Source organism: Phocoena phocoena, chromosome 2, assembly GCF_963924675.1.
Source record: "Phocoena phocoena chromosome 2, mPhoPho1.1, whole genome shotgun sequence".
NCBI lineage: Eukaryota > Metazoa > Chordata > Mammalia > Artiodactyla > Phocoenidae > Phocoena > Phocoena phocoena.
In genome coordinates, this window is record NC_089220.1 from 60,951,514 (window position 1) to 60,964,030 (window position 12,517).

Sequence of the window (12,517 nt, forward strand, 5' to 3'; positions counted from 1 at the left end):
ATTTATTATGTTTTCTACTCCACTTACCTGTGAGATTCCTTCCCTCAGAGTTTTCACAGGTCAGGTCCAGAATAGATTTAAATGTCAAGAATAGAAGGACTCCCACTTCTTGAGTTTATCAATGTAATGGAGAAGCTCTATATTCACAGTGCAAGACATCTTGCCAATAGAATATTTTCTCTGATATTTAGGTAAAATCGACTTAAATTTTAAATATGCTTCTTTGAGGATCCTTTTTATTCAGTCTTAAACCTGTTTCAGATACCTGGATGCCTGTGTCTCTAACTATTTATTTAACCAATCTAGACACATTTACTTTCTTTAGTTCTCACCTAAGATTGATCCAAATAAAGTGTCCCAGGTGGGAAAACACCTTTAACAAGTATAAGCATTTGACTTTCTATTCTTAATACTGAAAGGGGAAACAATAAAGTTAAACCTCAACAATTCCTCTGAATGATACCAGCGTTATAAACAGGAGACTTGGTCCACTTGTGAGATGCCACCTAAATGCTACATCATACAGCCTTTTAAGTATGACTATTGTAAGAAGTCAAAGAACTTCAGCTTATCAAAATGTGTTGAGTTCCTAATTTATAAGAACAGAGTCAAGAAACCATCTGGAGGTTGGTTCATTTAGAAGAAATACTGTTTCTCAGGCTATAGAGTGTTTAGGGTATTTGTTAATTTGTGGCCCACAGATTTACATGTGACCTGTCAGGAATATATTATGTCAGAGTTTTATACAGTAAAAGAGACTGAGGAAGTTCACTATTAAACTTCTAAAGAGAAGTTAAAGCTTTACATTTCACTTTCAGAGATGCAGAAGCCTGGACCTTCAAAGCTGCCTTATGACTTGGAGTCTCAGACTCGAAACTGGACTCTGGGTTTACAAGGCTCTGAAGGATTCACCCACTTTTTGTACAGTGACCACTAGGCCATGCTTTGCCAAGGATTAACGCTCCAGCCTATACCCGTCTCTTAAGTTACAACATCTCTACTGAGTCAGGCAATTAGAAAGGAAATGCTTATTGAATTTGACAAATAATTCACTTTGGAAGTATAATCACAGTAAGAACAGATTGAGAGTTAAGTATGGAGAAAAAATGAGACATGAGAAGTGATTTCCACTGCATTCCACTCAGCTATTTCATCTTATAAAATAGAATAGGTGAAAGGGAAAATTGGAATTTTAATAAAAATGAAAGGTTGTAAGGACTGTGATGACTCAAAGAGTAACAGTAAGAAGTTATGTAATAATATTATCTATATAAATGCATTGAATGCAAGGTTGCAAAGATATCAGCTTCTCCCAAGTTGGCTGTTGGGTTCTGAGATGCACAAGTTCTACCCAATTCCTGTTTCATGTGGTGTAACAAGTTACAGTGTTGGGTTTTATTTGTCTCTGTATTTGGTATAACCTTAAAAATATTCAAAGAGCCTTCTTAAATAAAGTGAGGTCTGCATTTTTTCAGGATATATTTAAAGTCTCACATTCACTTACAGTTGTTACCAGATGATGTGGTTTGTGAAATAATCTGAGATTTTAATAATAAGCACAAATTAACAGAGTAAAACATAGCCCTTTTTCTTTTAGCCTTATCTTCAGCAACAGAAAGCATCATATAGTAGCCACTGTTCAACCTGAAAAATAAAAAATGTAGAACATAGTGAAAGATCTTTCTTAACTACACTTAAGACTCCTGAAAATGGATTTATCATGAGGGGTAATAAACAATGATTAACATGCTATGACCAAAGCAAAAAAATTTTTTTTCTTAGTGTTTTCAACTCAGGAGATAAACTTGTTTTCAAGAGAAACAAGAAAATAGAGATTGTTGGGGAAATGTAAAGGATGAAAAGATGAGGGAAAGGGAGGGAGGGAGAAGTACCATAGCAGAAAAAGCAATGTATTGGGTCTTATATAGACTCACAGACCAAGAGACTGAGGGACTGATAGATGGGATGGAGGCAAATTAATGGCTGGAGAGAGCTACAGAGAGTGTGATGAGGAAGGGCCAGGCGTGAAAAGATTTTGTGTCGTCATAGCAACGGGCTCAGCCCTGCTCCCCCTGAAGCCCATTCAGCTCTGAGCTGCCGGAACACGTTTTTAATTAAAGCGTATAAAAGTTGTTTTGTAAGGACTTCTCCTCATCCGATAGATTTCAAAATGGTTAATCAGGCTTCATCTCCTTTTGATGCTCACAAGAGCATGGGCTCCTGTGAGCACAGAAAATGCTGCTGCTGCCACTGCCCCTGAGTAAGTCATCTCTCAATCACACCTAATACTGGGGATGAGCAAAGCATCTAGTTATTTAGACACACATAAACAGAGAATTCAAGTGGGAGTGGGGGGGTCCATTTTTATGAGTGTAAGTGAAAATGTTGATTTTCTTTGCTCTGGATACTATGGAATTCATCCTTCTGGATGACTATTGTCTCTGGTTGATGTTCTATTTAGCTTTTGAAAACAGCAAGATTTTTTCCTGCCTTGGGAGATACAGTCCAAAAGCCAAAAATAAAAGTTAACAAATTATTCGTATCAAATAATATTTAATCTTGTATGGGTATCCCAAGAAAGAGGTTTGCTGCACCACTCTTGCATAAAAAGATGCCAACCCATCCTTTTTTTTTTTTTAGGTAATAAAAGGGCTTTCACTTCTCAATCCTCCATAAATTCACAATACACAGCAACAGTTGCATTTTCTTTAGTAAAATGGATGACAATAGAAAACAGCATCTTTTGTTGATTCACTAAACAATGTCTTAGCAGATGACTCAAACCTTCTCCAAGCTTTTTTCTCCTAAAGCCTGGCAGATGATCTTATTTCTAATTTCACTGAAAAAGAAGAAAACTCCCACCTTCACTATAGTTCCCCAAAGCTAGTATGTCAGCCTGAGAAAGAAAAACAGCCCCTCACATTTGGAAACCGGCTTGACACTTCCAGCTAGGCTAGGTTATCCTTACGATTTGGTCCAGCATTCACAGTTAGGCCCAGGTGTTCTCCTGTCAAAGATAAACAACTTTAGGGGCTTCCCTGGTGGTGCAGTGGTTAAGAATCTGCCTGCCAGAGAGGGAAACACGGGTTCGAGCCCTGGTTCAGGAGGATCCCACACGACGCGGAGCAACTAAGCCCATGTGCCACAACCACTGAAGCCCCCGCGCCTAGAGCCCGTGCTCCGCAACATGAGAAGCCACCAGGATGAGAGGCCCGCGCACAGCAGCGAAGAGTGGGAGCCGCTTGCCGCGACTAGAGAAAGCCTGCGCAGCAACGGGGACCCAACGCAGCCAAAAATAAATAAATAAATTAATTAAAAAACATAAACAACTTTATTGAACACCAATAGGAGACAAAGCCACTTTATAAGTATAGAAAAGTAATTCTAAATTACTTTGTAATTTTTTCTAAGCACAGATATAAAAAAGGCACTGCAAACCACAAAAATAGCACACACTCCCCCCATCTGAGCTAGGATTAGTAACTGTTGCTTCTTTATAAAGTACAGCTTTGCCTTTGTTTTACTCTCAACTCCTTCTAGATAAGATTTCTTAAGATACTCAAGCATAGTATTATCCCCACATCGTGACAGCATCCAATTAGAAGTCCCACTTTCTTGAGCCCTCCCTCAAACCAAATAGCACAAGCTCCCATACTATAATAAGTCCTTCCTAACACCCTCTTACTGAAATACCACACAGTCCCTTATGATGTGTGGTCTCCCTTATTGGCAACAAGCAATAAACCCAACTTGTTCAACTATAAGTAAATCCCTGTACCATGCTAAAAGTCCATCTCTGTCCCCAACAAAAGCTCCCATCTTATTTCTACACCTGTCTACAAGGTATTTCCATGAATATTTAATAAATTTAAATGACAGGGCTTCCCTGGTGGCGCAGTGGTTGAGTGTCCACCTGCCGATGCAGGGGTCACGGGTTCGTGCCCCGGTCCGGGAGGATCCCACATGCCGCGGAGCGGCTGGGCCCGTGAGCCGTGGCCGCTGAGCCTGTGCGTCCGGAGCCTGTGCTCCGCAACGGGAGAGGCCACAACAGTGAGAGGCCCGCGTACCGCAAAAATAAATAAATAAAAATAAAATTTAAATGACAGCAACACATTTCTCTCAGTAACAAGGCATGCCTCCTGATGTCCTTATTTCTCTCATTCTCTTTGTCACTCAGGCTTGAGAAGTCATAGTCTTTGACGCATCCCTCTTATGGCCTATATATCTGTAATTAATTAATATGCTCTACCGATACCTCCCCATTCCGCCAACCTTTTATTCCTTAACATCCTAAAGGTCACAATTTTACTTCCTACTACTGTCCACTACCTGCTGAAATAGCTTTCAGAATCTCTTGGCCAGTTTTTGTCTGTATACCATTTCTAGCTTAATATTCCTGAGCAATAGCTTTCAGTGAACACAAGTAAGTCCTACCTCTTGAGGCTAGAGTTTTCAGAGGTAAAATCAGGAATTACATATGAATAAATAGCATGATTCCCCCCGACACACACCTTACAGAAGATAAATGCCATTGGTGCACACATGGAATAGGGAGGGCAAGAATGCCCTGGTCACCGCAGGATCATTCTAGATCTATTCCAGATCTATTCTTTGAGAAATATTTAAAAAGTGAGGTGCATTTAAAAGATTCTGGATTAGATGAGAACTGGGCCAGCCTTGTGAAGGATGGTTTAGATTGAGGCTGTTTGGCCACAGAATAAAACATTTCTGTTACATTGGAGGATAATTTAGCTATTTCAAGCATGTGTGAAAGAAATTAGAATATTTATTACATATGATTCTAGATGGCAAAATTAGGACCAGAAGGTAGAAATTTGAGAGAATTACAGATTATAACTCAATATAAAGACATTTGTAGCATGGCTATAGAGGAGGCGACCTCAGGAAATAGTGAGCACCTCAATATTGAACATTCAAGGGTAGACCAAATGACCACTTGGGTAAACATGTTTCTCTCAGTCTGTGCTTTATTTATTTAGCTATGATCATTAGACTTTCAGTTACAATAGATTTGTTTCTTTTGAACAAAATAAACTTTTATTACATGTGTTCTATTTTTTCTTAAATAGTTAGCATTCATTTATTTTCTCACACATTTACCCTTCCAGGTGCTCTCATTCTTTCCAATATTACTGTGATTCCATCTGTGATCACTTTCTGTTTGTCTAATCAACTCCCTTTAGGATTTCTTTTATTGGAGTTCTGCTTGTGATATTCTCTGATTTTATTGCCAAGTTTTTAATTCTAGGTTATAGGGTTTTTTTACTTTCAGCACTTTAAAGATACTACTTCATTTTATTTTGGATTCTGTTTATCTGAGAAGTCCTCACTCTTATTATTACCATTTTGAAATTAATATGTGTTTTTATTCTTATTTTTCCTCTTTTTTAAGTCTGATAATTTCAACAGCTGGGTCATCACTGGGTCTGGTTCTATTGACTATTTTATTTTTTCACATGGCTCTTCTTTCTTTTTAGTGTGTCTTGTATTTTTTTAAAATTAAATGTCAGATTTTGTGTATGAAAGAACAGTAGAAACCTAGGTAAATGCCCCAGATGGGAATACCCCATTCACTAATGGGGATTTGAGTGACTTTAGTTAGCATTTGAGGTAAGTTGGGTCGTGTGGCTGCTATAGTTACCTTTAACATACCACAGATTTGAAATTCCTCCAGTGGTGAGCTGGACTTCCACTATGTTGTTTGGTGTGAGGCCTGGAGAACTGTAGGGTTTTGTTTGTTTTCTGTTTCCCTGCTCCACCTTCAGACTACAGCAGGTTATCTATGCCTGCAACATAGAGGGAGTCTACTTCCATGTTTCTGTTTCCCCCACCAGTACATGGCTATTGCCAGTTACTAGATGCAAGGCTCATGGTGGGGCAGGGGAGGGGTTTCTATGCACCTCCTCCAGTAGCAGACAGTCTCTGCCTATTCAGTGCAGGGTCTAGAGCAGCGGTCCCCAACCTTTATGGCACCAGGGGCCGGTTTCGTTGAAGACAATTTTTCTACGGACAGGGGAGGGGGCATGGTTCACGCGGTAAATTGCAAGCGACGGGGGGGGGGGGGGGCGGCAGATGAAGCTTTGCTCGCTTGCCCACTGCTTACCCCCTGCTGTGTGGCCCATTTCCTAACAGGCCACGGACTGGTAGTCGTCTGCGGCCCGAGTTGGGGATTCCTGGCCTAGAGCACAGGCAAGTTCCTCTTCCTCCAAATTCCACCTTGTGTTGGTGGGGGCATCTTAGGTGTGAGTTAGTTTGGGAGGATCACCTTGATATAGTTGAAGCTGGTCTATTTACAATCTATCCTTACTCCTATGGCATAGACTTCCCAGGATCTAAGTCAAAAGCTGAGTCTCTCCTCTTTGGTGAGGCTTGCACTCCATTTTTTGTCTCCTCAGCATCACACGACTGACTAATTCTCTTCTTAGCTTTTTATCTTCTTAGTGTTTTTTACTTGGTTTCTCTGTGTCTTGTCCTGAATTTAGCCTCTTAAAAATCAGAAAATGCCTTAAGAGAAAAATTGTACATAGCGTGTTCGTCTCAACTGTCTGTAATTCTCGTCTCCTGATCTTGGCCCCTCATAGCATAACTGCTTAATTTAGTTCTAAACTCCATTTTTGATTCTCCAGCCCAGCCAAACTGCCACAAACTCAAGAATGCTGCTTTTGTTATACTTCTACGCCCCAAATCTTGCATAGGCAAAAGCCTCAAGGGAAAAACACAGCTGGGAATGCAGGACTCACCTCAGCGTATTTTCCTTCTCTCCAGGATCCTGGCCCCTCAGGTCCTGGCCGCACTGGTTGTTCTCCAGTGCCTTCAGATTTTGTTTTGTTTTACTTTGCATTTTGTCCAAGTTTTATAGTTATTCTCAGTGAGTGAATTAATCTCATTCTATCAACTCTGTTACAGCCAGAAGCAGAACACGTTTCCTTATTCTAAACCCTGGTACTTAACGAACAATCAAGAGTTGGTGATTCTTATGAGATCCTCTTAATTACCTTGTGTTCAAGCCTCAAATTCATTCTCTTACTCATAATTAATGGATTGACGTATATTTGAGGTCACATTGTTGTAGCATTTATTTTTCTGTAAATTTTGGTTGATTAGTCAATAAAGATCATGCCGTTATATATTGTAATTCTAGAAGAGTTGAATATCTTGGTACCATTTAATCTAGTATGTTTGTTTTACCTAAAGGGCAGAAAACCACAGATTAACATCATCATGAAAGGAAACTTTCACACGTAAAATTCAGATCAGTATACAGGGTTCATATTGGAGTTTACACTGTTTGAATTAGATAAATACATAACTGATTCAAAGTAATATAGTAGTTGAACAATATATAGAAAATAAGTACAGTGATACATGAATCTAAGTTAATCCAAAAATTCCCTTGAAAACGAATTTTAAGCTGGGTTTCAGATAGCTGGAGTGATAGTAAACTTTGCTGATGGAAGCAAAGAGGTAGAGTGTTCCGGAGATGAAGGACATTTTAAGCTAAAGATTGTTGGCAAATAGCAAGAAGATGGAAGATTAGGGAAGAAATGGAAGTGTGTTAGTATTAAACAGTTTTATAATGTCTACAGAAAGAAAAGAGGAAAGACGTGAAAAGGCATATAATCTGAGTTTACATTCAAAGCTAAGTCATGTAGGGTGGATCGAAAGAAGGAAGTGACTGATGTTGAGTGATCCTTTTAAGAAGGAAGCTGTAGTATGGTCACCAGCTAAGTGAGGTAGTAATGGAGGTAAGTGGAAGGATTTGATTAATACTATAACTTGTGGACTCTTTCAGTGGAATGGATGGAGCTGAAGACAAGGAAGAGTGTAAGAGAATAAGTACAAGGAAATCAAATACCATTTTTAAAAAATGCTATTTTAAGGTGGTTAACCTGAGGAAGTGACAAATTGTGTTCTTTCAGATAATAGGATGGAATTTCACGGCAGGGAGGATAAAAGATTTGGGTGCTATCTTTGTCTAATTGCATTTCAGGGGATTAATCTCCATTTGAGATTAATTTATTCATTAATATGGTCAATATATTTTTGTAGAACAATTACTATGTGTAAAACATTGTAATAGATAGTTATAGAGCTATATCAGATGATTCTTGACCTCAAAGAATGTACAGTCTGATAGGAATGATGAGATAAAACAGTTTTTCAACCATGGGAAAAAATGTAGAAAGATCATTGGCACTTAAGGAGGCCATGATGACTTTAATGAGAGCAATTTCTACTGCAATGAGAGACAAAATCCAAATTGCTGTGAACTAAGGTGAATGGAAAATATAGAAAGATCAGAGTGCATAGAGGGGAAGGTGAAGTTGAAGTCTGAAAGAGGAAGCTACAGGAAGATAAAGCTGAGAAAGTAGGCTGGAACAAAAGTCCGCAGGGCTTTGAATTCTCTAAAAACTTTGGAGTTTATTCAGTAGGTAATATTTAGCATTAGAAAGATAATGTATGGACAATAAAATATGTAAATCACTTGAGGATATGTGGTTAGAGATACAAAGAGAAATTATAAGAAAGTTGGAAGAGAGGAAAGAAATAGAAAGTTTCATCAGGTTACACTTTGCAGTTGAGACTGTGAAATTCCTGAATAGAAAAAGGAATAGAATTAGGGATCAAAGACATTCATAATGGAAAGGTGTAGATATGACCTTCTTTCAGTGCTAAGGCTCTTGCTGGAAGGACTTACGCTCTTGAGCTTGTACAAGTTGAATGCAATTTATTTACTAACACAGAAAAAGAAATCCATTACTATCATTGCACTTAATTGTGCTATGCAATGTGAAATTCCTTATTAAATCTTTTCAGAGGCAGCAAGTAAGAAGAGTTAGAAGGTAATTTCCAGGCAAAAGTAGTCTATATTCACTGTGTCTATTTCTACATTTTCCATTCACCTTAGTTCACAGCAATTTGGATTTTGTCTCTCATTACAGTAGAAATTGCTCTCACTAAAGTCATCATGGCCTCCTTAATTGCCAGTCCCAATGGCACTTAGCTCCAACACCATCTCCTCTGGGAAGCCTTCCTTAATCTCATAGACAGGGCAAGATACACTTTCTTCTGTTCTGCCAAAGCATTCTGAGCCTACCTCTATTATGGTACCCATGATACTACATTACATTATTTACAGTTCTGTCATTCCCTCTGGACTGTGATTTCCATGAGGATAGAAACTGTGTCTTATTCAACTTTGTATCCCCAGCACTTGGGATGGTGTTGTCTGAATTACTGATAAAAACAAATACCCCCTCTATTATCTCTTTCAATCCTCTCATCAAGATATACTTTTAGAGAAATACTGAAGACTTCCATAATATAATCAGAATGGAAACTGTCCTGAGGACTTCCAAATATAACCAGAATAGAAAAATATCCCCTGAGAACACTACTTTCACCTTCACTTGTACTGTAAATTATTTGTATGACCTTAAATGACTAATATATTAATAGGGCTTAGATGCTTTACAATTGATTCTCTTGTCCCCTAGCCCTTACCCATTGCCACAGTTCATCATCTGTAATTCTTGTGACTCTATCGTGATTTCATTGGTAAGGACAATTTTAATTTAAGCTAAATGTTTTTAAGTGTCTCCTATGGTCAGTATGTTCTAGTTGGTGCTGGAGATTTACAGATAAAATAAGAATTAATACAATAATACATTTCATGAACAAACTCATTATTTATTATTTCTAATTTCATCTGACACGTATTTGTCTAGTAATAGAGCTCATGGTCAGTAAAGATGCTCAGTATTTCATTATTTTGTTTTGCCACATCCTGACATCTTTAAAATTTAATATGTGAAGACCACTCTTGTCTACATTGTTATAAACACACACACACACACACACTCACACACACACACACAAAACCTCTTTTATCCAGTTTTGCAAATATTTTGGGATTCACCAAAATTCATACATGTGGCAGTTTGGAATTACCTTTGGTTCTTTCTCTCCCTTTTGCTCCTTTATTTATTTATTCTTGGCTGCGTTGGGTCTTTGTTGCTGCGTGTGGGCTTTCTCTAGTTGCGGCGAGCGGGAGTGCTTCAGTGCGTGGGCTTCTCATTGCAGTGGCTTCTCTTGTTGTGGAGCACGGGCTCTAGGTGTGTGGGCTTCAGTAGTTGTGGCACATGGGCTCAGTAGTTGCGGCTTGCAGGCTCTAGAGTGCAGGCTCAGTAGTTGTGGCGCACGGGCTTAGTTCCTCCGCGGCATGTGGGATCTTCCCGGAGCAGGGGTCGAACCTGTGTCCCCTGCACTGGCAGGCGAATTCTTAACCACTGCGCCACCAGGGAAGTCCTGCTCCTTTATTTTGTTTTTGCCGAAGTGCTTCTCACCATCATCTACAAAGTCCACACTTCTCATTCTTTTCTTTGTTTCTGGTTAACATCTGCCTTTTCAGTCTTATACTTATTACCACTTCTCCCATTATCTTGTTCATCTATCATTTTGACAGTTTTACTCCTGTGAAAGATCTTCTTACAGTTATCTTATGGTAGGACCATGAATAAATGATATGTTATACAGGCATCTATACATGCTATGGATACAGTCATCCAAAGCCATTCTTGGAAAAATCTGGGGGCAACAGATGTATAGGGCTATTATCTTTTAAGAAAGTTTGTATCAAACCAGTGTCTAATGCAGTGCAAATTCCAAGAGAAACAAGGATTTCAGTCTAAGAGGTAAATTAAAGTGTTCCATTTGTCAACTCATTATTATTGTGAGTTTATAATTTCCATGAAAAATAATACATATTATGGGCTTCCCTGGTGGCGCAGCGGTTGAGAGTCCGCCTGCCGATGCAGGGGACGCGGGTTCGTGCCCCGGTCTCGGAAGATCCCACATGCCGCGGAGCGGCTGGGCCTGTGAGCCATGGCCGCTGAGCCTGCGCGTCTGGAGCCTGTGTTCCGCAAAGGGAGAGGCCACAACAGTGAGAGGCCCGCATACCAAAAAAAAAAAAAAAAAAAAAAAAATACATATTATGAATTTAAATAACAACATAGTATATGATCAAGTGCTAACATGTGGTAGAAACTAAGCTTCAATAAATGTCATATGAGGGTTGATTCGGGTGGAACCAATAAATGTAGGCAGGGCTGAATTGGAGAACAATGATGCCCTGATTTGTTATTTCTTGTGATAAATGTCCTAACGTCCTAAATTTATTATGCGTGTATTCCATAGTTTTTTAAAAAATCTTTATCAAACTAATTTTAATATAATAGTATAAATAAAATATACTATGTAATAAAGAAATATGTGACTGTAGGAATCTATAAATATTTTGCCATGAATTTTGCTACAAAATTTTCAATTTAATAATGCTGAAGATAGTTATTTTGAGTAGAAGAATTGAGTACTTGTCAAGTTAAATATCATGTTCATATTTTTTAAATTAATATCTAAGCTTATACTCAAATTAATTTTTTTCTTAATAAAAGATAATGAAGGAAAATCATTTGAATAATTACGTTTGTTGGTAGATGCTATTAAAGAAACTTCAAGTACTATATATACTAACAAATGTAAAATAGATAGCTAGTGGGAAGCAGCCACATAGCACGGAGAGATCAGCTCAGTGCTTTGTGACCACCTAGAGAGGGGTGGGATAGGGAGGGTGGGAGGGAGACGCAAGAGGGAGGAGATGTGGGGATATATGTATATGTATAGCTGATTCACTTTGTTATAACGCAGAAACTAACACACCATTGTAAAGCAGTTATACTCCAATAAAGATGTTAAAAAATAAAAATTAAAAAAAAGAAACTTCAAGTATTCATAAAAGCAGAATTTTTAAAAATGTAAACTTAAAAGTGTTTTGGGAAATACTCTCTGCCGCTTATAAACAACTGGTCTGTTATGAGGGCAGGAAGCAGCCATGGAAATTTTGCTTTTACTTTTAAAAAGAAGACTTGGAACGTCTTTGGATTTAGATACGTTGAAAGCACTGCAAGATTATGCAAACAGACTGAAGGAAAACAGAGATCAAAATTAGTCTTTCAGATACATCTCCTCATCATTCCTAATGTAAACTTTTCTTCTAATGATTCTTTACTTCTAATAAGGCATAAACTATGCATACATGACAATGTTTGCTAGTAAATGAATCTTAGAAAAGATTTTCAGGAAATAAAATATTCTTTACAATGTACCATTTGTTAAAACAAGGTAATGAACAATAAGATATATAAGTATAAACTGGCTATATATTTATTTAATTTTAAAGATATCAGAATTAAACCACTCATACTTAAAAGTAAGGCATAGTTATTTGCCACAATTATTTTGATATACTTCTAAGATTATTTTAAACTCAGGAAAGCAAGATTTGGAATGCGAAGAGTTAAAAAACACGAAGCAACAGTAACCCCATTTAGATAAGGGAATAGAGGGGTGGAGCAAGGGAACAATACACTAAAGTGCTTTTCTTTCACAGATCTTGGTTCAAATTAAGGTTAAATTCCACAGGAGGATGTGTTTTCCC